Source organism: Anser cygnoides, chromosome 5, assembly GCF_040182565.1.
Source record: "Anser cygnoides isolate HZ-2024a breed goose chromosome 5, Taihu_goose_T2T_genome, whole genome shotgun sequence".
NCBI classification, from domain to species: Eukaryota; Metazoa; Chordata; class Aves; order Anseriformes; family Anatidae; genus Anser; species Anser cygnoides.
Window position 1 is genome coordinate 31,555,575 of NC_089877.1, and position 25,789 is coordinate 31,581,363.

Consider the following 25,789-nt stretch of genomic DNA (forward strand, 5'->3'; position numbering starts at 1 on the left):
TAAATAGAAAATGTAGCTGTCAAATAATCAAACATTATTAGAAGTTACTATGAAAGGAATAGAACAAAACCAGAAAGATGCCACAAGAAAAAAATAGGCTGCAATCATCTTTAATACTGTGCAGTTCTTGTAGGTACTCCATCATTTCTGAAATGAAACAAAAAGGTGCAGAAGGGTAACAAGGACAATTAGAACTACATAACAGCTTCTGTACAGGGAAAGGTTAGATACAAAGGTATTTACCTCAGAAAAGCAACTTGCTAGTGGGTAGAGCTACAGAACGTATAGTACCACAAGCATCAGAAAATGAACAGGGGATGATGATTTGCCAGTTCTTATATTCTAGAAACTGAGGACAAACAACTGAATTCTTGAGCAGCACAGGTTTCAAAATAAAAGACTATTTCTCGTATGATACGCAATTAACTTGCACAATTCCCTGCCTCAGGATGTTTTGCAAAATACAACAGGATTCAAAAAAAAAATGTAATTATTTGATCAGAAATTCCAAAGGCTATTAGAAACTGCAGTGGAGATGTCCAGTCCAATATGACAAGTTGGCAAGGCTTATTTCATGTCTTCCTTCACCTTATATTTTTCCCTGGGATCCACTACTGACCACACCAGATCAGAGAGAATATTGTGCTGCAGAGCTCTTGTTCTGAACCAGCACAACTCTGGCTGGTCTCCATTCACCACGAATTCAGCTGGCCAAGATCTCATGCTACAGTTTTCACAGCATCCCACTAGAGCTGTTGCCATCCGGCTGCACTGTGACCTACAACAGCTGGCTCACCCTGTGTGGTATGGATCTCTCTTCCCCAAGCCCACAGAAGCTGAAGTTTCCACAGCTAAAGACATTTAAATGAAAATCAGCCCATGAATTTGTGTATTACAGATAGCTCACCAAATCTGAATTACTGTGGCAACAAGCCATGTGTGCACTAGTCAATCTCAATTAGAAAATCAAAGTTTGCTTAAACTACCATGCACTATGTACGAGGAAAAAATAAGCTCAAAGTATGTTCACAAGATGACAGATGACTCCATTTTATACTGTTACTGCAGCACTCATGTCCATTACTGCTTGGCAGCTGTTATGTAGCAATTCAAGACACTTCACTCGTTCCCATCCTCCAGCAGTTGAATAAATATAATTAAGGTCCTTTTATCTCTGCATTTTCTTCAGCTTGTTCACACTAAATCAGACACACTTTTGACTGCAGCCAATGCAAGGAGAAGACTAACTGTTACCAAAGACATTTTTAATATTAATTTATAACTCAAAGTGAAATTGTGAAGGCTTTGTGTCAAGCTTTTGAGAGAATAGCGGTCTTGATAATGGAAATGACTCTAGAGAAGAAGTATAGTAACTTTTTCTGACAGTCAGAATATTTGACCATCTGTCAATACGCCTAGCAATACAAAAAAGTTCGTTTTAACATGTAAGATAGGTAAAATCTTCTTAGAGAAGTCCCTGTGGTGTCCAACATAGCAACTGTGGTTGACTTATAACAACAAATCTTTCTTCACCAGAAATATGATTCTTATTTACTATACTAGGAATTAATGTCAACATTTGTACACCTGTTCAGTGCAAGTATGAGTTGTTTCATAACTGTTTTCTCATAATAGCTCTGCAAAACATCATCTAGAACTAACAGTATTATTTCCTAAATCTGTTTGTTTTACACAAATATAATCAAACCAGAAGCTAGCTTAATGAAATAAGATACAAACTTTATGTTTTTTTAAGCACACAGGATGCAATGTTTTCTGAATTCTTCCTCTGGTATTAGTGAGAGAACCAGTTAAATACATTTAAAAATATTCTTCATCCTCTCTAGCTTCTAATACAACCCATTCTGTTCCTTTACCAGAGAACTCAGAAGATGTCTAAGAAGTCTGTCACCATAGCCCCTATGAGAAGTGTCTAATCAGGGGATTCTTTAACACAACGCCAGCTTTTCGGTACAATTTTGTACATACACAACTTGTATTCTTTATGATTACACAGCACGTAAAACCTCATTTCATGCCTCATGTTTCTCACATCTGCCTACTGTGAGAAATGTTAAATCCAAGCACAACTTCAATGGCGCACTTAGTAATTTTGAGATTCAGATGTAGCAACATAACTGAAGAGAGATGGTATCTTTTAAAAGTATTTATCTTCATAAAACTCTGATCTATATGATTTGTGGCTAAAACAACTCCCCAAGCCCAAGTACCACAGAATCAAAATCAACAGAATGTAACTTTCCTACAGTAGTAAGAATATCTTGACTTGGGTACTTACGGTTTTTTTCTCGGGTCCTGCAATAGTGCTTTTCTTAAAATCACTCTCGCAAAATTCTTCTCTCTTGGAGCTATAACCGTGACTCCATGGATACACGAAAAGATGAGAACTTATGGGCTGAAAGAAAACAGAGATGATAAAGTCAGGTCCAACGTGCTAGAAATGGCCAAGTGGGAGGGCAGGGAGTTGTTGTCCAGAAAGTATTAAGGGATAGAAAGACAAATCAATCAAACTGCATTTAGTTTTTTTTTGTTTGGATTGCTTTTTGTCTTGAAGAACTCCACATCAAGGTTTTCAGATTGCCTCATATAAACTGATACATTCCCTCCCTACTCCTTTTTCCTGTTGCTTGGCATTTAAAGCCTTCTACTAACGATAGTAATGTTTGTGTTTAGGGATGCCAAGAACAGGTATTTAACAGCTCTTGCTACAAAACCTCACTGGCACTATTTTTTCAAATACTGACAGCACTCTCTCAGACATTTCCTTTCACAGAAGTTACCAGATTTCATTATGATCACTAGAATCAGTATCACATTATTGCTGATGAGCAATAACATACTGCGAATCTGCAATTACATACTCGCTGAGAATTATCAAGACTGCTTGAGATGTCTTTAAATCCAGGGGTCCACATCCAACTGGTTATTTAGACTCCCTTTAGTCTCAGTGGAGAGAAAAAAAACAGTTATACAGATCTATTTTAAGTGTATCTGACAATGAAAATATATTTATCTAAATAAATAACTCAGTATTTAACATACAAACATTACTAGATCATTTACGACCTTTTTGCCCAATACCAAATTAATAATTAAAAATCCCTCCATGATAGTGAAGTTGTTCTTTAAAAGAAAACATTAATCACAAAATGGGAGCAATTTAACAGTCTAGTCAAAATACTTCGCCTTTCCAGCACCACAATGAGAGCTTAATTCCAGCCTGTAGACCACATTTAAACCAATTAGTCCACTATCATATCCTCTAGTAGAGAAAGGGGGGAAAAAAAATCCCATTTCATTACCCGAGACAGACTGCTTCAAACGAGTAAAACCGCCTCACCTACTACCTGCACTACAAGTGCTCACATCAGCACCTCAACTTCAAGTCAAAATTAAATCTACAGTAACTTAGCGCAGAAGCCAAGTCTTTGGCTTAGAATATAATGTATTCAGCCTCACCATGCTGCCTTCCTGGTCATAAGATAATGGAATTTTAATTCAGCTTTTTTCTGTTAGCTTTCCTTTGCACTTACTTATTCCATCTGTTAACATCCAGGCTTTATTATCTCTTTCAAGATCAGCATGGACTTTCTGCTACAATACAGACAATTACTACAAACACACACATATGAAAACCAGAACAAGCCTCTGCATGTTTGTTTTCCTTGCAAGAAGTACTCAGATCAAAATGGATTTTAAGAAAAGACCGTAATGTGCCCCCGAACATGAGCAGTTTAAATTAACCTTCATGTAGTAATAATAAACAATCTGCACTGAAGTTGTCTACAGGATCTGGATATTAACAACAGAAGCGTTACCATATTCTTAGTACAGTGAGACACTGAGCGCTTATTAGTGACATGAAATTTAACAGCAGGTCATTTGTAGATTCAAAAGCAAGTTAGGATATGCATCTCAAAATGCTAGTGCTACCTTTCAGTTTCCCAGTCTAACACACAAATAGCTGAGACGACCGCTTTCTTCCACCAATGCTGCCATCCCCTAACCATGGATGTTCACAAAGCTCCTCATCCCCCATTACCCAGGAGCTGCTCTCCCATCTAAGGATCTAAACTACAGTGTTCATTTTTCCACTGATCTACAAGTAAACGGTCACTTTAAGGAAGACAGCAGAAGAATATTAAAAAAATCCCATCTATTTCAGCAAAATCCTCAAATGAAAGGATAATTACAAGCAATACTTGCTGTAATAAGTGAGAAATATCTCAAGCTATCAGTAAGGATTTTGTCAGTGAGGGCCAGGTGAGAGCTACAGAAATGTCACATACTGCAACTGAGCACCTATCAACTTTATTTTAAAAACGATGCCAGCTGAGACAAGCAAAAAGGCAGTCTTCAGTGAAGTGAGATGAACTTTTGCAGATTTTTTTTCTACTTGATGCTAATTAAAATAAAGGTGTATGGCCTGGCCTAACCTGTTAGTTGGGAGAAGTGGTAAGTTGGTTGAAGCTATCAGCATTGTAATTGTCTGGTGTTTCAGGTCTCAACAATTACTACTGAACCTAAAGGAGTGATAACACAGGCCTGAATAAAAGCTGATTGAAAAATAGACCTCCAATTACTTGTTCTTCCCATCATTTCTCTCAGAGCAAACCAAGGCACAAAGTCCTGGGGAATTCAGGTGGGTGCTGTTAAGTAGATGGTGCTGGACAAAAATATACTCCTCAAGAAAGAAAAACTGGATTTATGGTCAAAAATCTCAACATCTCACAGGAAGTTAACTCATTTCAGCATCACTACATTCAGGCAAAAAAATACCATTAACTGAAAAACATATCAGGGCTCAATTAATCCACCAAACCTGCTTCCGATGAAATTTAGGTTAAAGTTGTCCAAATAACAAACATCGTGAGCTCTTGGCTTTCTTATTTCTGCTGTTCAAATCCAATAAGAAAGTCCAATATTAACATCACCCTGAACTACCGAGGTAAGGACGGAGACTACAGACCCCTAAAGCTGCCCTCGCATTAGTTATGTCACCAGCACAGAAACTGCCTCCCTCACTGACACAATCTCAGGGAAAACAGGATCCCGTTTATCTCACTGGGGATCACGCTTCCATCCCTTTCAGATGGTTAAACACATCCCACTGCCACGTGGCAGCTGATGTTCTCCCAGAGGGGGGTCAGGCTGCCCATGAGCCAGTGCCGGAGTGCAGGCCGGGCTGCCAAGAACAGTGGCAATACAGCGACTCCACGGATGCCTACAGCCCTCAAGAGCACACCAGTGACTGAACGACCTCAGCCAGGTAGGACAGTGAAATCCCAGATGCCTCTGAACTTTCTAAACCAACAATTTTTCACTTCAGTAAAGCATCTATAATGATCTACTGCAGCACACAGAGCACCTACCCTGCACTGCTCAGAGCTTGGTGGCAGAGTGCGCCAAGAAACGCATTGCCCAGAAGTAACGCCTGCTGAAAAATCATATGGCTGCTGTAACCTCTTGAATCATACAGATAGCTGTCATCTGCCCGACTTTAAATTGCTTGGCAAAGGAACAAGAGAAGTCAAACAGGAAACACCCAGGAAAACTGCCTTCCTTCTCACCCTGTCTCATGCTCATCAGAGCACTCAATGAAGCTTCAAGCTCAGCACCGACAGAAATATCACCTGACGATCCTACAGCCCTGCACCCAGAGCAGCCTTTCCATGCCTGCTGCTACCAGCCACCTTCCCTAAAAAGAGGCACAGCACAGAGCAAGGAGCAAATCAAAGTCATTGTTCTCAGAAGCTTTCTCTGAATATCCGAACGTGCAGATTCTGCCATCGCCATATCACGTGTTGCCCGCCGATGTATGACTGCAGTTGCAAGCAACGTATTTCACTCCTGGTACTAAGATTTTTGGAACAGTTTGGGCTGCTGATGTGCAGGTGGAAAGATGAAAGGAAGACTCGCCCTGTTCCCCATACCAAGACAGCCACACAACGCCTTACTTCCACAGAAGACAGCTGCTTCCTGGGGTGGCAACTGAGCCGGGAAACAGAAAGCAGGATGAACAGGAGAGCACTCTAAAAATGCCCGCAGTGTAACAGCTGGCACCCAGCACTGCGGCAAGCATGATAGGAACGGGGTGCAAAGCCTACTGGATGTTACACTGCCAGATTCAAACCAGCATAAAAGCTACAGCTGTGTTACCTTCACCTGTGACAAGTCACAGGGTCCACTGCATCAAGCGGTACACTGCATGAACTCAACTATTGGGGCAGGTGACCCTAGCATAACTACTCTATACACAGATCACATTTCTCAACAGTGCCTTCTGTCTTCCTTTTTTAAGTCCAGAAACCATACAAAATTCTCTATTCCTTGCAGAACATGCAGTTGTCCTTCATACATTAGGCATTGATAACACGGATACCACCATTTAGAATGTCATTAAAGTTAGGTGGAAGACAACACTGCCTTCCCTCACAATTATGCATTCCTCAATTATCCTGTAATTCCCCCACGTACATTACACTTTACCTTACCGCATTCACAGGAATGAACTTAGGAGCAGGGGATGCACAGAGTCAGTGACACAGGTAATGAACTCAGATAAAAGCCAACTTATTCCACTCTGCCAAAAATCAGGTCTTCTCGGGAGCCAGCATAATCCATTCTTGTTGGAAGTTCCACAAGAGTGGATCTTGACCACAGTCCCTGGGGGACCAGCATCACCTTACATCCCCTTGACATTATGTATCACTAAAAAACATGAGTACCAGAAAACGTAAGTGCACACAGCAGAAAGTCCACTCAAACCACACCACTGTTCACCCCTGGTTAACTCGTGGCAGCTACTGTCTTGTGACCATACATCACCAAACACCAAGTTCAACCAGTGGTTGTCTATACCAGTATTTGTAGGCTCTCCCTATGTCTATTTCCTAGCACAGATGGGTGCAGGAACCTCCTGTCACTTCTTAAAGGGTAACCTTCATTGCATCCAAGGTTGATCATCTCTCAGGTGCCACATTCATATTCCAGTGTCATCCTTCTGCCCTGCTCATGGTTTGTTCTGTATCTTCTCAGCTCCATCGGGCTTGGTTGCAGCAGCAGCACACCATCCCGACTAATTGCTGGAGAACAGTCCCCACCCTGAAGACACAGTTATGTGTCTGAATTTTGTGTCCAAGCTTTGTGTCCAGCTACTGACTTTGGGAACTTCACCTCCTGAGTTCATCTGTGCAGCAGCACCTTCCCTTCCATTTTCTTGGGCTGCACACATCACACCAGACATTTGCCACTATTCGAGGCAGAGGTCTTCTCCAGCAGTATTTTTTTTCTGGAGAGGAAAAGGTTTTTCATATGTGGACTACAGAGCTTGTCATCTTTCTATAATAGTCTTCTTTCAGCATTTGAAGCAGCCTAGCTTACCACTGTAGACAGAGATGCTGACAGCATTTATATAAAGCCTTTCCTTCTAAATATAAGCATTTTATCACACTATTTTACCAGCATCAAGACTGAGAAGTTGGAATCTTACTTAGAAAGAGCAGCAGCAGAGAACTGGCATAAATTAGGAGGAAAAAAAAAGCTAAGTAGCTATTCCATGTATGTTTCTTTGTCCAATTTAGCTTCATGACAGCAAAATTATGCAAGTGACTACAGGCATTTGAATTACATGCCTCAAAAAAGACTGTTGGAAGCCACAAACCACCTTTATTCAGCCTTCACACCAAGGATATTTAAGAGTTATGCCAAACTGTTTTTTTCCAGTGGTTAGGCAAAGTGGTAAACTCACACACATTACACAAAAAGATCATTCATCTATGCAATAACATGCTCTTCAGTTATTTAGACTCAACATTTTCCAACCATAAATAAATTTCATTAAAGAAGCCTTAACTGAAAAAGAAGAATTTGCAAGGGCAGCCTAGTTTAGTCACTCAATCTTCTCTGTTATTAAAGAGCTTAAGTATTTGAACGAGTTTTATTTTTTTGTTGTTTCCTCATTGTCTATGAGAAAATACCCTATAAAGAAAAATGACACATTTGCAAGCATCAGATTCTCTTCTTCCACCTCTCTCTTGCTCTCGCTCACCAACTAAGAGCGCTGGAAGTTGACCTTCAGCACTGTTTATACAGGGATTATATAGAAACATTTCTATGAAGTACACAGTGTCTGACAACACAAACTTTCTTAGCCTTTGCAAGTCCCGAGTTTGAGTGATACCAACACCACGAAGTGACAACAGCTTCCAGCACATTCATATTCACGTTGCCTGTAGGGAGTTTCTTGTCATAAGATGGGGCAGCAGTCCGTGCGTCATGTTTGACAGTTACTGGGGGTTTCCTTTTTCCATGCTCATTCCTCATTTGCTTTCTCATACTTGGTCCTTCTGCATTCAGTTTTAACTCACAGCTGAGTCCTGTGCTGGCCGACCAATTTGCATTTTAGCTTCTCAAGATTAAACATTCACACTGGCTGAAAGTAGACCATACATACCAATATTGCAAGATGAAACGTCCCAAATCCATAGTAGAAAGAACAGTATGAAATTCAGCATAACCAGGATTCTAAACCCTGAAGCTGAAAAGCAAAAACAACTATGTCCAAGACCAAACTTCTGCCTGTGACTCACAATATTTAAAAACAAACAAAAAATAGTGAGTTTGTGAACTACACCAGGCCTACAAGTTACTCATGTAACTTCTCCCTCTCAAATCTTACCAAAAATAAATAAATAAATTGAAGATGAAGGTGACAAAACAATTTCAGTCTGGAATGAAAGGCCTTCTGCTGCCTATAATGTGAACCTCTATGCTGTGACGGGCTGCTGTAACAAAGCCAAGATAACCGAGGCTATCTTGGATTGTCCTACAACCACACCCAGGAATGCAACGCATGCCAAAACCCAACAGTTGTTCACTGATGTAGGCGCAAGAGGAATCACAATACGCACTCAATCAGCTTCTCACCGCTGGAATAATGTACTTAGGCTGGCTTGCTATAAATATCCAGTTCTGTAGATACAGAAGGAGATTGGAGCCATATGCAAGAGACCCAGATAATAACCGCACATAAAGCTACAGCAATATAAAATGAAGGAAGAGGAGGAGATTCGGGAAGCAGCCTACACTGAGGCCCACGCACTCAGAACTGCCGGGAAAGCAGAGCACAAGCTGGATGAGGCTGGGGAAGCGATCAGGGGACAGGACTACAGGCAATTTTCCCTGTATATTATATACTGATGTGTGCAATCCCGTTGCTGAATTATCTTTTCCAGACAGAAGAATATTTGTGCAAAAACACATTAACTGTTAGCTGAGTGACTTGTAAGACAAGGCTCGAGGACCAAGACAGAAGAGGTGTCCGAGTTCAGGGTTTGCACTGCAAACCCAAGTCTGCAGCAAAAGGCAATTCCACATCTGCTCTACCTCATTCCTGCCCTGCTTCTGCAGTAAAAAATCCTAGTATAGGCTACTAACTCGACAAAGTACTCAGACTGAAGACATGTATTTTATTAAAATGAATGTCTACAATATTTGATCTAGTGGTAATTTCCAGAATACTGAGCTTAATCTTTAAAAGTTTTCAAACAACACGAGTTTAAACTTGATTCGGGCACTGATTCCATTCTTCCTTATTTACCTAATAAGGCAAAACACCCCAAAAGATTTGAGTGACCTTATTACTGTTAACTTTACAGAACACACTTAAATCTGCCCATACATAAAAGATTCTACTCACAGACAAATATACATCTGATCAATTTTTGCCTAGTCTGTTTTTAATTTAAGTTTTTTTGTTTGTTTGTTTTTCTCAGGGATGCTGTTCTGTTAAGAGTATTTTTACTTTTCAAAATACTCTCAGTAGTTAAGTGAGTTTTCTACTAACAGGGATTTTTGTAAATTTTGTTACTGCTAAGGCCCTCTCTTAGAAGCACCTGGAATTAAGAAACTTTCTAGACATATAGAACAACTAAAATCTGAATAGGAGAAAAAAAATCTTACATTTCACAAGAATCAGGACATCTAAACCAAGCTTGTAAATTTTTTTCCTAAGTGGGTGGAAGGGTGGGGATTGTGCAGAACAGGGATATTTGACATACTGATTTCCCTGATGCTGGAAAGAAGGTCAGAAAGCATTCCTAGAACATTGGATAGTCTGGAGGTTCACAGTAGGAGGGTACATTTCCTGCTGGATAGTAATATTACATTACACATAAAAATGGCCATGTTGGTAAGATTAAAATAGCTACAACATGTGAAGTTCTCAGCATTGCTCCCCTTCTCTCTGAAGGGGCACTATGAAAGGGACTACGAGAATCGCAGTATATCAGCAAGAAATGACCAAACACCTCTATAAAACCTAAGCATCCCAGATTGATGCACACTATGTGAAGTTAATCCATGCCCACTCTGGTGCAAAATCACAGCCAAGTCCTCTAGCTCCAATTCTCCTTCATACAATTATTTTGGGGGCAGGGAAGAAAGGAAATAAAGTGTTTTTTGAATCTTTAAAATATACATTATCTATAGATTATAGAAGCAGCCAATGTGTGTCAGTATTATTGACTTTGCATTACATCCTATGTCTGAGGGGAAAAACACTACAGAAATACAGACTGAAACAAGTTCAAAAAAACTACTTTACAGTTAGCACACCTATTGCTAAGTGCACCTCATCTGGCTTTAAAGTAGCTAATTATTGACAGATATCACAAAAGAAGTGGATTTTGAATTATGGATCAGTGTATTGAGAATATTTCATGGTGGACAAAATGAAATTCAAGCAAGGCTCAAGTTTTCTAACTACAGAAACATTTGAGGTTGACCTACTAAATACAATGTTAAGATAAAGCATTTCTTTAATATGTTTCAAAGATTCAAACTGTTTCAACACATCAGTAAATAGAAAATGGTTTCCTGACTACATTGTAAGTGGTTGAAGATTCCCACTATGAGTACAGTAATAAATATTATTTAGTGATCTCATTAAATAAAACTTTTAGAAGAGATGAGTTCAAAGAACTTGAAAAGCATTGCTACATCATGTCTTCAGCTAAATTAGGATGCACATTTAAAGAAAGGAATAAACTTCCTAAGGGTGCCTAGAAATTCATGTACAAACTTTCATAGAATTTCTCAAACTTTAAAACTCCCACAATCTTAAGGTAAAAAGATATGGCATTCAGTTTTTCAGAAATAAAGAAGTTCACAAACGTAGGTCAGAAAATGAACACTTTACTCAACTGGTCAAAGAAAGCTAAACAAAACTGAGACTACATGGTTGTGTATATTTCAATGAGAAGCACTAGCAAATATATTCTTTAGCAACTTGAATTCAGTACATCCAGGATTTGAGAAGAAAAGCCTCCTATGAGCTCTCACTTTTACCTATAAAATGAAGTCCTGGGTTTCCATAGCACTTAACTTACCATGTGAAAAGTGTCTGTTGTTTTAAGAAGTCCCCACACAGTCTTGGCCGGCTGCACTATACACAAATAAAACCTGGTAATATAATTCTCAAAAATTCATAGCATAAAATGGGAAACCTCTGCAACAGACAGAGCAGAACACGAGAATGCAGCTATGAGGCGTGCTGTGGTAGACAGCCTGAGACACTCCCTACAAATTCCCTACACCACCCACATCCCCTCCTGCTAGGTACACAAGCGACACAACAGGAAGGGCCTTCACAGTCTTCTTTCTGGGTCAGGTACACCAAAATAGTTCTGGGAAACCTAAACAAACTGGACGTGACCCCAGGTCAAAATAATAGCTACACTGACTATGCTACTAGCTATGACTAGCTGCTGCTTATCTCAGATCTCTGAGATACCATGATACACACAAACCAAAGTCATCTTCAGCTGTCTGCTTTTACCTAGCTTTTGGTAGTGCTTCATCAGTTCTAAGACACTTGACTGACAGGCAAACATTTTATAAGACAGCATTACAATCATAATACATTAGGACATCTCTATTAGAAGCAGTAGCTATACTTTGCTATGAGAACCAGAGGAGCTTACTGTGACTGCCACTCACTACATTCCATCAAAAGCAGCATTTATCCTGTCTACATAAAACTAAAAATACTATGTATTACGCCCCTTATTTTTGTTTTGCAGTTAACATGCTCATGAACTCCATTCTTCTGTTACAGAGGGTAGAAACCTGTGGTTTTTAGCAAGCAACAGTTCTCTTATTGAGTAGTACACCCCAAGAGAGACCTTCAGTGCCACCATGCCTTTTTTTGCAATGCAATGATCATGGCATCAGCGGGAGAGGCCACTACAGGTTACCTGCTCTCTACACTAAATACCTCATTTCCCACTGTGTCTTCAAGTCATGAGCAAGATTTAGCCAACTCCAGCTGTGCTCGCTGATAGCCTAAGAAAACTCACAAAAAAACCTGGCAAGGAGCAGGGCAACGTACGGAGCAAAACATTTTAAATCAGCTCTCACAAAACAGAGTATGTTTACTTTTATAAACTGAGTCAAGTGTTATTCATGAATACTTCTTTCATCTGCAGTATCCAAGTTTGTCGTATGACTGATAAAGCTACTTTTATTGTTCAGCATGCGCCTACCAAAATAACTGCAGAAGAAAGGATATCTGGGGGCACTAGTAAAATAGTTACAAGCCTAAACAGCAGGAACCTTCAGCCAACTCCAAAGGAGTGTAATACTTAATGAAAGCACAGAGGCATACAATTACCCAGTTAAGTCCTGAAGTACTTCTTTATAAGATTACAGCTGGAAAAAAAAAAATCACCTGTTCCAAGAAGGAAAGCAGTCAAAACGCGGAAACGAGATTGAGACAGTTGGAGTAGTCAGGTAGATGTTCCCAGAATTTCCCACATCAGTCTTAAATTACAGAAGTCAGTGTTTTTTGTTATGTTTTTCATTTGTTTTTGTCATCCCCACCTCCCACCCCAAAAAATACTCATTCAACATGGCTTACCTAGACAGCAAAGACTGGAGCAAATATCTGTACTAAATACCTCTGGAAAAAGGATCTGCAACGTCCCTAGAACCTACAAAAACTTTTTTTTAAATGTCAGATGCAACTTTTAAAAATAACTACCATGATTGTTTGATATCAGCATACATCAACCTTTGCATTTTTGTCCAGTTTTCTTAAATAAACTTATTCCATCATGCCAGGTGCAGGATAAGGCCTGTACACTGGATTAAAAGCTCCCTGCTTGAATGTATGAACCCTGCATGAGCTGTTCGTCTAAGATAAGAGAGTAGATTCATAACCCACAAGTTACTTGTTTTAAAGAGAAGTAATAACATGCACGTGTCCTAGAAGAGTTAGAACTATCAGAACTAACATGCTGCTGCCATCCACTGATAATATGCATCACCCTTACTGACAAGCACACTGCAGCATGGCAGAAAAGACATAGCACGTAGCCCTCTTTTGCTATATATATATATATTTTCTGTAATATATCCCATCTTCTTCCAATCGCATACACAACTATTTTATGGTAATACCACTAACCTGGGTTACTATTTCTCATGTTAAAGCGTTATGCAGTCCCAAATTAGCAAAACAGTATAGCTGTAATCGGAGAATTCATTTCGCCTTATAATTGTATCAAACCTAACCTTTTGTAAGCAGCTTTAAATTCAACACCTCAACTTTGTTTTTAAGTAATGATTCAGACCCCAATCTTACACTGAAAAATGAATTCTTGCCACCATATGCATTAAAAAAAAAAAAATTACAGGTTCCTAATTCTGAAAACGTATCTGCAGAAGAGTAACACTGCCATAAATTTATACCCACACATAAAAATTGGGAAGTATTTGAAATAGTGCTACATTAGGTGATACACTACATCTGGAATCTCAGGCCCTTTGAGAGAGTTCTCAGTATTGAGAAAACAGCACAGAAAAATGCACAAGCTATACAGTAATAAGATACAATTCACAAGTGGGTCATCAACAATTTGGGTTGGGGGACTACTGTGTTGTTTTTTCATATCCACAATTATTCATCATCTACTGTATACTCCACATCTGGTTTATTTGACCAGTTTGCTTTACTGGCTGGTACAAAATGCTTTATCCCATCTGCATGGTACAAAAGGCTTTATTCCATCTGCACCCTTTCCTGCAAGGAGGAGACACATCTTTATCTAAACTGAGCTAAGCAGGATGAATGGGATTAAAAAGGAAGCATTACTCAGCCTTCCTGATATTTTATCTTTCAAGATCTCTCAAATAGTGATCTGAAGTTTATCATGGCATATTAAACCATATAAAAAGACTGGCAATCCACCTTGAAAAAAGTCTGACAAGCTTCTGTGAAAATCCAATATAAGTCTAAAATGCTCTTTGCTGTAATAGGAAAGAGTGTAATATGCAAAACAACCATCTTCTTCAACTCGTGTAAAGGTTGTGGAGAAGGGAAAGGGGAGAGAGTAAAACTGTGCTGTTCTCTGACACCAATACTTTACTTTCTGTCAATGGAACGGAAGTACGTATAGGCGCCAAGTTAATCTATAAACTGAAGAACGTACATTGCTGTAAGTAAGCATCAGCAGGGCATAAAACAATCCATAAGGCTTGAGGAAAAAAATCCTTCCTGCAGGGTTCACAAAATGATTGCTGCCATGGGCACAGCGGAAGGTACCTGGTCAACCTCAAAGGAAAGTTTTGAACTTGAACTGAAGTGTCCTGTATTACTTACATATAGACTGCCATTGTGATTGCCAAGGGAGGGGGGAGGTTGCAAGTATTCTTTAATTTGAGAATCTAAAAGGAAATCTCACAGTTACAGAATTTAAGCCAAGTTTTAGGCAACACAGTGTGACCACTTCCCAAAAGCTGGGGAAGTAGTGGCAACTACTCCAAAACAATATAAAGCACACAGTACCCGCATTCCACTACTTATTCTATAATTAAACACCAGAACAAGATGCCATTATGCACACTATGTCTCTGACAACATACCACATTTAGATGGACACTGAAATACCTTTAAAACATTTTTAAGATAACTGAACTCGGTCTAATCTGGAGTTGGTATTTCCTGACCACTGATGACTAACTCTTTTAAATCATCATTAAGTATCAGGAAATACCCACCCCCAGCACCAATTACTATTTAAACATATACCAAAGTGGTATGCTTAGAACACGTTCGCTCAGAGAGAAATATCCTATAGGCAAACGTGAGGGTAAAAGAACTTTATACCAGACCTGAGGCATCCAAAGTGCTGATATTACTAGCAAAAGGTACATTAGGGCCAGACTTCTACCTCACTTGACTTGTAACCTAACGCTTCACTGCGGAATAATGCTGAGCTCTTAAGCTGCTATCTCACTCCCTTCACCCCCACATAAAAAGGCTGCCTGAATTAAATCAATCCAAATTGCTATCATGCTTGGGGTTATGGGTTAAAGGAGAACTTGGACTGGTATTGCACGTACGTTACGGTGAAGACAAAGGTCTTCAGAGCACCCAGCGCTGCAGGGAACGCAGCAGAGGAGGCTCCGCTGGGCCCTCACACCTCAGCGCTACGCGGGCTGCCTTTGGTCACCTCAGCAACCCACGTGACGGGAGGACGCAGAGCGAAGGGCCTCTGTGCAAGCTCCAGGCTCGAGAGAGTTCTTTCATCTCTATTTTCCTTTCCATTAAAAACAGCAGAGGATAGAAAGCACTTCTCAGCTTAAAAAAAAAAAAAAAGTATCAATCCAGTAAGTGAAAGGCAACATCACATTTATATTCAGAATAGCCCAGTCATGGACAATTGTCCTCTTCACTTCTGTACAAAGCAAAATTAAAGACTCAGTAGGAAAGTCACAGCTATAATCCCTTCTTCCCCATTTCCCTGAAGGTACTAACAGAAAGTTTTCATCACAGTAGCCAACACACCACTATGCTGTGAATATTAAAAGCAATCCAAATAGCCTACCCATCCTGTCTCCCATGGTTTCCTCTCCTATCCTTTGCCCACTTCCATTTAAAGGGAAAATATTTGCTTTACAGCAGCCACAAGTGCACCAGAATTATTTCTAATTTACCTAGAATTACTTAGAAAGTCATGATAATCCCTGATGAAACTTCTAGCTGTTATTATTTTCTGCATCCCTTTTCTATTAGAATTCTATACGTTAGCTTAGGCCAGCATGTGGCTTTCTGCAAGTCAGCAACTTAATTAAATCCTAAATTCCTAGTAAGCATCAATAGTGAAACCTTCTGCTTTGAAGGAAATCTATAGCTTTGTATCAACAATGTTTTTATGCTTCAAAGGACATTATTGTCTACTGCCTGAATTGAGCAGCTTTTTTTCCCCACATGAAAAACCTAACCTCTTACAAAAATTGATATTCAACCGCAACACCACTCCTAAAAGAGCTAACCACTTATCAAAATACCATTAGATATTCTTGCAGCCCTTTTAATTATAACCAGCTATCAGATTTACATACAAAATTTAGGGGAAAAAACATAGCATAACAATCCCCCACAAAGTTTCACCATTTTTGCAAAGACAGCTCCTCCTCCTCCTCATCTGAGAGCCTGTTATATGTCACAGGCAAAATGGGATTCAGCTTTTTTGAGGAATATTTTCAGGACAGGTTTTCTATTCCAACACCCCCGCAGCAGAACGCTATGCGTAAGAAAGCCATTCAACTGCTGGCTCAGAAAGCAGTGTGCAGATGTATGAGCAAGTAAGCCTGACGTTCATTAGCTGGCACGACACCTCCAGCATTCCTTATGTCCAGTAGTTCTTGAAATGTTACATCCATGTCACTGAAATTAAACTGGTGACGCTGCTTCAAATTAGGAAACCTATGTAATAAGCAGTAATAATCCAAGTAATCCAGCAGCAGTGCCTGCTTAGCACCAACACACATCTCCATCATGACAACAGAAGGGAGGTGCTCGGCAGTAAGTTCATGATGAGGGTTTCAGCAAAAAACACATATTTTAAGAGTAAAGCATACAAAACCCTTAACCCTCTAATTCTACTATGAAGCTGTTCACAAGTCAGCCTGTATGGACTACGTAAATTAGTCATGATTTGAAAAAAATCAACATTAATCCTGCTACGCTTAAAATGGCCGTGTCACACAGCAAATCAACCTGCTAAACTGTAGTTGCAAAGCAAGCATAGAGCTTTAAACTGACTAGTACAAAGGTCTTCAAGAAATCGAGCTTTCATAAATTACAGCTTTGCGCACATTCCAGATTACAACATGGACTTTGTAAAGATTTGAGACCTTCGGAGTGACGTGCTTCTGAGTAAGCAACAATATGAGGAAGTGTTCTAGCTGATACCGCTCATCTCTTCAGACAATCACATATCAAAGGTGCATCATTGTTTAAAATGGCTCCAGTTCTTAAGGATGAGGATCCGTTCCCTGTCCTGCCTTGACCAAAAGGGAGGGACACACTGTCCTTCAAAACATCCTGTCAGGAAAGCAGTACAAGTGGGCAAATTTGGAGATCAGGATAATAAGTAGTTTTGCTAGCTACTTAGACTTCCAAAAAAATAATTATTGCCTAAGAACATGAAGGCAAGTACTGCCCACTTCAGAAATCCCAGTGAACAGTAGGAACAATATATTTGTTAAGCTCTGTAGGGGATGTTTTAATGTGAAAGCTTTCGTTTATTACCAGTCTGTTATGATGTTACGTGTTTCCTGAAATTGGCTTAGCAGAACAAAATATTTATTTGCTATTCCTCCAATATAGAGATTAAGAATTTATCAAAACATAGCCCAGGACTGCTCGCTAAGAAAACTGTATTCCTCTGTTTAAGAAAGATGGTGGTTTTTTGTATGCTTTTATGACTTTTTATGCATTTCTTTTTTTAGGAGTAGGTCCTCAGACCTGCAAGGAGATGACTAAGACATAAGGAACAAGTAAGGAACAAGTATTTTGATCAAGCTTATTTTTCCTGTTCCTGAATTCTGGCACCAAGTCCTGACAGAACAAGCTGTTCGATAGGTCAGTAACAAGCTGCAGGGCTCATAAGTGAACTGGCAATATTTATTTTTACTCATTCCTCCCCCTAGGTAAAATTACTGCTTTCCTTATCAGAGAATCTATCTTCAAGTACACAATTACAAAAAAGACTGTCCACAACTACTTGATCGACTACGTTAAATGTAGTTTTAATGTGTTTTTAAATAGTAGAACTTGATATTTAGTTACCCTTTCTCCCGAGGATGGTGTGTGTACTAATCTCTGCCTTTTTCTTGAAGCCTATGCAAATAAACAGCATTAAGGAAATATGCAAAACAACACCCTTTTTTATTTTTATTTATTTTTAGGAAAGCTTCTACTGAGAACCACAAAAAAAGTTTCATTTAGTGAGTTGTGTTTTAGTGCTACAAACCTTTAGAATGTTTACTTGAATGAGAGTTGGATGAGCCTTGCTCTTGTGTTTAGTTCAATCAGCAAGCGACAGCCATCAGTTTGCATTTCTAGATGGCTGCATTTGAAACTGAGATGGGGAATGAAAAAAGCTGGCAGATGATATCTCAAGTAGTTATTTTTTTTTTTTTTTACAGTTCAAGTTTTTAATGCATTAGATAAAACACATTACCTGAGTTTTCAACATTGGATTAAAACGACAGCTACGAATTTTTGAGGAACAGAATAACATTTTATCAAATACCAAAAAACTGTATAAGTTACAGACAGTAAAACAGAGCCAAATCACTGAATCAAATTTGAGCTTGCTGATATTAAATCCTTAATCAAACTGTGAAATGCACTTATATACTGTGCTTTTTACACAATGACAAAGCAAATTACAGGTGGTTTATTCAGTCTGGATTATGTGAAGATTTAAATTCCAGTTTAATTCCTGATAATATATACATTCTTTACAATAAAGCAAAATAAGATTAAAGACCTGTTTTTTCAGAAACTAAAATTGCTACATTCACAGATGTTACTATAAACAGTGATAAAATGTTAGTATATGGAGGAGATCCATAAATACATTTTTACAAAGTACAGTTAAGGTACAAGCTGGTACTTGGGCTTTGTACAAGCTTGCAGCAACAACAACAAAAAAAATCACTTCAAAGAGTTGCTAGAAATTTGTTTTGTTTTCACTGTATGTTTAGGGTTCAGTTTAAATTGCACTGAGCAAGATTTAAGTGAAAACTTTAGCTTTCGAGGACCAATTTCAGGTTGAGCAAAGTTTATCAGACACCTTCAGGTGAATTTTTATAAATTTCCTGGACCTCCTACATACTTGCAACGCTACGGTTCACACATTGCATTGTGCCCCTATTTTAAATGAGAAGCCAACTCTGCTAAGATCATGTTAAAATAAGCAGTATTGTAACTTGGGAATCTTCACCAAATTCCATAGCAGTCATTCTGCTGCACATCTTGGGGAGCTGACTACAATCCCTTTAAAATAAAATCAACCCCATTTAATTCTTATTTGGATCTGGACATCTGGAATCAAGTACATTCATGAGCAAGAACCATAGAGCTGCAACTGTACAAATATTTTTCTTATCAATTCCTTGCCAAAAGCATCTCAAAACTCAAAGATCAATTTCACAGTGAAAAAAAAAAAAGGTCACATAGGCAGACTGGCTTCTTGAATTCAGGTACTCAAATTCTGGGTATGCAAGAGGTATTCCAGGACCAACATACAGTCTCATTGTGGATCAAATTTTCCAGATTGTTTCCTATGAACTTCTGGGGTGGAGCTGGTGTCTCCTTAAATTGGCAGAATGATTATCACTGATTTTATCGTAAGAATTTCTGGCATCCACTTCAAATAACAACCAGCAGACAACGCACATTCCAGTTTGCATTATTAGGGTTAAAACAGGAACCTCTTTCCATTGACACATTCCTTCCAACAAGGATTATTTAAGAGATTGCCAAACTGATTGCAATTGATTGCAGCATGATGTATAGACATTTAAGTGCATTTGTCAACAGAAAATGCTGAAGCAGATTTAAGTCTTCAGAAATTTGATTTTTAAATTAGCTTGAGAAGTTGCCTTTAGAAGTGGTTGTAGAACAGTGCATTGGAATCCCCGCAGTCCATGGAATACTATTTGAAGATTCAGCATACTAGAAGATATACCATTATTTAGTTAAACCTCCAGTCAGCCAGCCTGTCTTCTGCCTTCTCACACAAAGATGTGATACTGTGCAATTTCACTACCTAATTGAACACATGTGGACATCTAACACGGATACACTGTTAAAATTCACTGTTAGCTATACTGAATCTGCCAAGCCACCGTAAGTAAAAAGATAACCACAGATGCCTGTGATGAACCCCTTCAAGTATTAATGGCACTGAGTTTGGATTTTTCTTCACCTAATCATATTAATCTACAAGTATTCTTGTCACTGTTGTTTTGGTTTAACTATGTTAATGAGTATCTCCATTCTTGAGACTGCCTAAAATTTAGAGGCTTGTGATGTTTTTCAGTCATTTAAAGACTGTTCAATAAAGAATAAAACCATGGAAAGATGTCAGTCTCAGACTGTGATGAAGATGTACTACAGAGCAGCAAAAAAACTCCAAGTAATACAAATTGATACATTAGGCTTTTTAGCAGAAAAGAGCATTATTTATAGCATATAGCTATTCCAAACTTTCCTCCTGAAGCTTATGAACTATTATTACATGCTTTTAAGATCTGGCTCAGTACAGATGCAATAGAAGTGACACTTGCTGCTCCTACAGGCAACTGTGGTCACATTTGAATTTTGCTTTGAAAGGTTTGTGAAATCCTTCCAGTACTCACACAACCCCAAGTTACTGTGCAAGTTTGGGTGTGACAATCAATCCAGGTCATGTTCTTCAAATCCTTCCTTTGGCTTCCAGTTGCTTTTATCAAATTCTTTCCACAGTTACCTGTATGTATGCTTTATATGCATCCCAAACAGTTCTGTTGGGGCTCTTTTGGTTATTCACCGCAGACAATTTAAGGAGCCTGCTCCTAGAACTCCTCTTAGCCTTCATACTCAAATGCTTTGTCTCTTCTACTTTTCATGTAACCATAAGCTCCAGCTACAATATTTCCAAAGATGAGAACTGCAAACCAAGACTTTGTGAACATATGGAAGTCTTGGAAAAAGACATGCTTAAAACAAACAATAATGTAAAGTAGCAATACTAGTTCTGAAGACTTAAAAGACAGCTGGAAAAATGCTTCATTTTCACAGAGGAGTAACTTACAAACTGCATGAAACTTGTGCCAGCAGGGCTGCCTGTACCAATAAAGCGCAATATACTGTGGGTTCAGCAACGCAGGGCCAGACAGCAGCGACCCCGTAACTTTTTCAGCTTGCAAGTCATTGCATAAGTTGTGCATTAAGCACTTTCACATTCCTTCATTCATTGAACTTTGGCATCAAGTAACATTTAAATAATTGTCTAGAGCTGTAAAAATTGTTTCCTCAACACTTCAAGTACTCTTAAAATAAATGCTTTAGTTTTGTTATCACATTCTTCTCTAGGACTTTGATAGCTCTCTCCAAACAGCTTTGCATATTTTTAGTCTAATCACCACGCTTAAACAGCACTATGTTGTCCAAGCCTGAGTACAAGCAGTCTGCCAACAGCAGGCAATGGCAAGGGCAGTGAAGCACGGGATGACAGTGCTGGAATGCAGGCACCTGCTAGTAGGTTTGCTTGCAGAACCTTGATGAACATGAGGTTCCTGTCAACCTATTTCTTCAGCCTGTCAAGGTCCTTCCGAAAGGCAGCACAACCATCTGTTGTATCATCCATTCCTCCCAGTTCTCTATCACCTGCAACCGTGCTGATGGTGCACTCTGTCCCACCCTTCAGAACACTGAGGATGTTAAATAGCCCATGTCCTACTAGCAACCCTGAGGGTGCACCACTAGTAATGGGCCTCCAGCTGGACTCTGTGCCAACCCTCACAATTCTTTAAGCTCAGCAGTTCAGAAATCCACCTCACTACTTACCTAGCCTGTAGTTCATCAGTTTGTCAACAGTATGGAAGAAAGTGTCAAAAATCAATGTCAAAAAACCATTAGCTGTTCTCCCCTCACATGTAACGTAGTCTTTTCATCACAGAAGGCTACCAGGTTGGTCAAACATGACTTCCCCTTCATAAATCCATGCTGACTACTCTTAATCACCTTCTTGTCCCTAATGTGCTTGAAAACAGCTTCCAAGAGAACTTGCTCCATCACCTTCCCATGGATCACAGATTGTTTATGCTGGAGAGGACCTCTGGAGGTCGTCTCGTCCCACCTCTCCTGCTCAAGTAATTGAGGCTGATCAGTCAGTAAATCCCCAGATCCTCTTGTGCTTCTTGAAGGGAAGACTGGCATTTGCTTTCTCCCAGACCACAGTGATCTTCCCCAATTATCATAACCTGTCAAAGACAGTTGAGAATGGCTCTGCAATGACACCAGCGAGGTCCCTCATCAGTCCAGGTCCTACGGACTTGCAGAATTTAAATGCTCCCTTACCCGATCTTTCTCTACTAAGGCTAAATTTCCACTGCTCCAGACTAGTTGCAGAGGCCTGTGATTCCTGAAGGCAAATCTTCCCAGTAGACACCAAGGCAAAAAAGGCATCAAGTACCTTATCCATGTCCCACAATTTCCCTACTCTTCCTCTGGCCGGTGATATACGTGTAGAAGCCCTTCTGGCAAGAATCACAAAGGGCAACAATATTTAACTTTGCAGGCTTTGGCTTTCCTAACCCTGCCTCTGCACACCTCAAGAGCTTTTTAAATACTGAAATGAACAAACTGCTAATGCACACTGAAGAACAATAAAAGACTTGAGCATCTGATCTAGGAGGAGAAAGACATGACTTACCATTCTACTCCTCTTCCTTGGTTATTAAACACTAGGTAGAACAAAGCTGGGAAGTAAAATGTTCAGCTATGTTATTCAAAAATGACTGTAGTTTAACATACCTTTCAATCAGGTTTGCCTCTGAAAACAGTACTCATCCTTCCCTCATTCTAGCTGTTATCTTCTACCTGCACCACTTCTTACATACTGGCAGACTCAGCATTTGCAAGGCTGCATGGTGGAAGGTAAGAGGGACACCATTCAGCTAAAAAGCAGCTCTCTGCTGGCTTAGTACAAGGGCACTGAACAGAAAGCTGCTTCTATCAGCAGCACTACTGGCTCAAATGCACATCAAAATCACTACTACAATCAAGGAAGGCTCTTCCTTGTATGATCTTAGACCTAAAATACTTTTAGAAATAAACATGAAGTTAGACTACTACATGCATGCTGTTTTAAAATACTTCAGCATTAAATAAACCTAGCCTTAAGTGCTTGTACAGTCCTCTGGATATACAACTGCTTTCACTGACCTCTTCTGATCTGCAATTGACTTACTGCTTGGTTTGAAGAGTATTACTTCACCTCACATTTCATTTAAGTGAATGCCTTCAGGCACTAACACAATATGGTCTCACTACCTTTTGTACTAGTCATTTTTGTTCTAAGCTAAACAAAGTGACCCTAAACATTTTACTCAGTCAATAGTTATGTCAAAGCATGAATGTATGCAACCACACTAGATATATCCCACACAAGAGGACAGAAAAAGAGCTGCAGCAGTAGTCTTGTTTTTTCCTGAAGCCTTAGTGTTAAGTTACGTCCATAAAACTGCAGCCACGCATGCAACTGGTGATTTGCAAGAAGCTTATGAAATACTTGCAATTAGGAGAGGGTGATGGAAACACAAAAGTCTTGCTTTAACATCCCCAAACTCCAGAAAGCATCCCTTACATCCTTTGGCCACCAATCTTCAGGCAGAGAGTGGCAGCACATTACTCAGGAGCAGTATTTCCTTCCCTTCCCTAGCCTACAGCGACAGAACAGTTACCTGAACATGGAGGTCCAAAGACACTCTCAGTGACACCTCTTCCACCCTCTGTTACTGCTATTCCTCACACACACAAGAAGCAGGTGCAGTTAAATACAGATGCAGAAAGTACAATATAAGGGAAAGATTTCTTCCTGAAAACCTTCTTAATTAGCGTATTCTAACAACCTTTGTAATGCAACACAAACCTTAACCAACTGTTTAGAATTAACTGCAAATTGCCTCTCCAACCTGCTTAACCTTACAACACAAATATCACATTAATGATGGCTCAGTTTGCTCCTGCAGTCAAAGACAGAGAGCCTGACTGACAGCTGTGATATGCACTGTAATGAACATGATTAGGTAGCAAGACAGCTGTCTCCCCCAACAGCAGCACAATTTCCCTGTTTATAACCACGATGAAAGTGAAATTCTGACTTCCAGGAAACTGAAATGATGCATCCCAGTGGTTAGACATGTTGGTGTTTCAGAACATACAGCTCTTTCATCTCACCTGTCAACTCACACCTTACAGCCCGCCCCACCTTTCTAGGGCACAGCCCTGTCACACATGTCAAGAGGCATAATGTTAGAATCATACAAACAACTCACTGGGTCCAAACAACATGCATTAAAGAGCTCTGACTGTACAGAACAAATGACCAGACTACTAACATGAGCATGCTAAAGCCAGCTTCTATGCCAGAGGGTAGTAAATGTTGCACTCACATTTAGAAGATGCTAGGAGCTGTTCTAAGAATGACTTATGAACCCTAATTTAGGGTAATAGAGTGGTTTAAACAAAGCACTGTGAGCAGACAGCAGCAGTAAGAGATTCAGAGATGCACAGGTTGGCTGACATTAACAGCTTGATATCTGTCAAGACAGACAAAATGAGAACATCTTTACAATTATAAAAAATAAACTATTACCATGGTTTAGCCTCTTGAAATAAATTACTCTGAACTTCCTAAGTAGGACAAATAATAAACAGTTTTTGGAAAAATCTAGGTAAACTTTAGTCATCCATCAGAACTTGTCAATTCCATTTAGCGAAGTTGTTTAAAAATGAAAAAAGTACTTGGATTTTCAGAAAACCTATGACAGAGGCTGACAAGAAGTACCAAGTATCAGAAACTAATTCTTAGGGTAACAATCAGTGGCTAACAGACCCCACCCAAGAATCTTCCCTCCCTCAAGCTCACAAGCAATCCACCTACACACACGTACATAGCTTCCACTAATGCAACATGAGTGTTCCTCTCCTACTGTTCATCTTCCTGCTATAGGTAGGTATATACACTATTGCTGTTCCCTTGAACAATACTCTTCTGATAGAGGCATCACAGCCATTTTTTACACTGTGGGTCTTACAGTTATTGTTAAGGGGAAAAGGAGTCTGAATGCCTGTAGAAACAGCAACAAAAAAGAAAAGAAAAAAGCAGTATTACCTTAACCAGTTCCCTTCAAATCACTGGCTCCCAAACAGATTTAACAAGTTTACCCCAAAAAGCCTTTGAACAAAACTTTAATTAAGTCTATTCCAAAACAAGCAACCACTTTGGCTCAGTGCTCTAGGTAAAACTCCAGTGCATTTACAAGTATAATCAGTTCAGTGCAGTCCTCCCTATTTCCAATGTAAGTACTGCTATTTTTGTTTGACCCCAAACCACGCAAACTGAAACAGCTAGCAGGCAGCTGTTTCATCTACTTCAACTGATTTCCACAAGCAGATGAACAGAAGCAGAATGCCAGATGAAGAAATGTTGGGAGTGGTACCTTCAGAAACGAGTTGGTGAGGTTTGTGTGTCTGCTTAAGTGTGCTGGTGAATACAAAGTTATGCTCGAGCAAGTAGTTTTACTAGTAAAAATGCACCATACCTGCACAAATTGAATTTTTTATTAGCCCATCAGATTCAGAACAAACACCAACAGCAAAAGAAAAAAAAGTGAGGCTCTACAAAAATTATCATTAAAG

The 25,789-nt window shown here is 39.4% G+C and overlaps 1 protein-coding gene across 8 annotated transcripts in view; it reads right to left on the bottom strand.

Moving 5' to 3' along the window:
* The window catches only part of NUMB (NUMB endocytic adaptor protein), a 95,546-nt gene that overhangs the window by 45,042 nt on the left and 24,715 nt on the right, over positions 1–25,789 (bottom strand). For 6 of the 8 annotated variants that reach the window (XM_066998693.1, XM_066998690.1, XM_066998697.1 and 3 more), the window contains exon 2: positions 2,300–2,416. The exons of 1 other annotated variant lie outside the window; for it this stretch is intronic. The gene's annotated coding sequence lies outside the window, so the exon portion shown is untranslated. Of the gene's footprint in view, positions 1–2,299; positions 2,417–11,411; positions 11,433–25,789 lie in introns of those variants that run through there. One more of the 8 variants, XM_066998691.1, reaches the window with a different exon arrangement.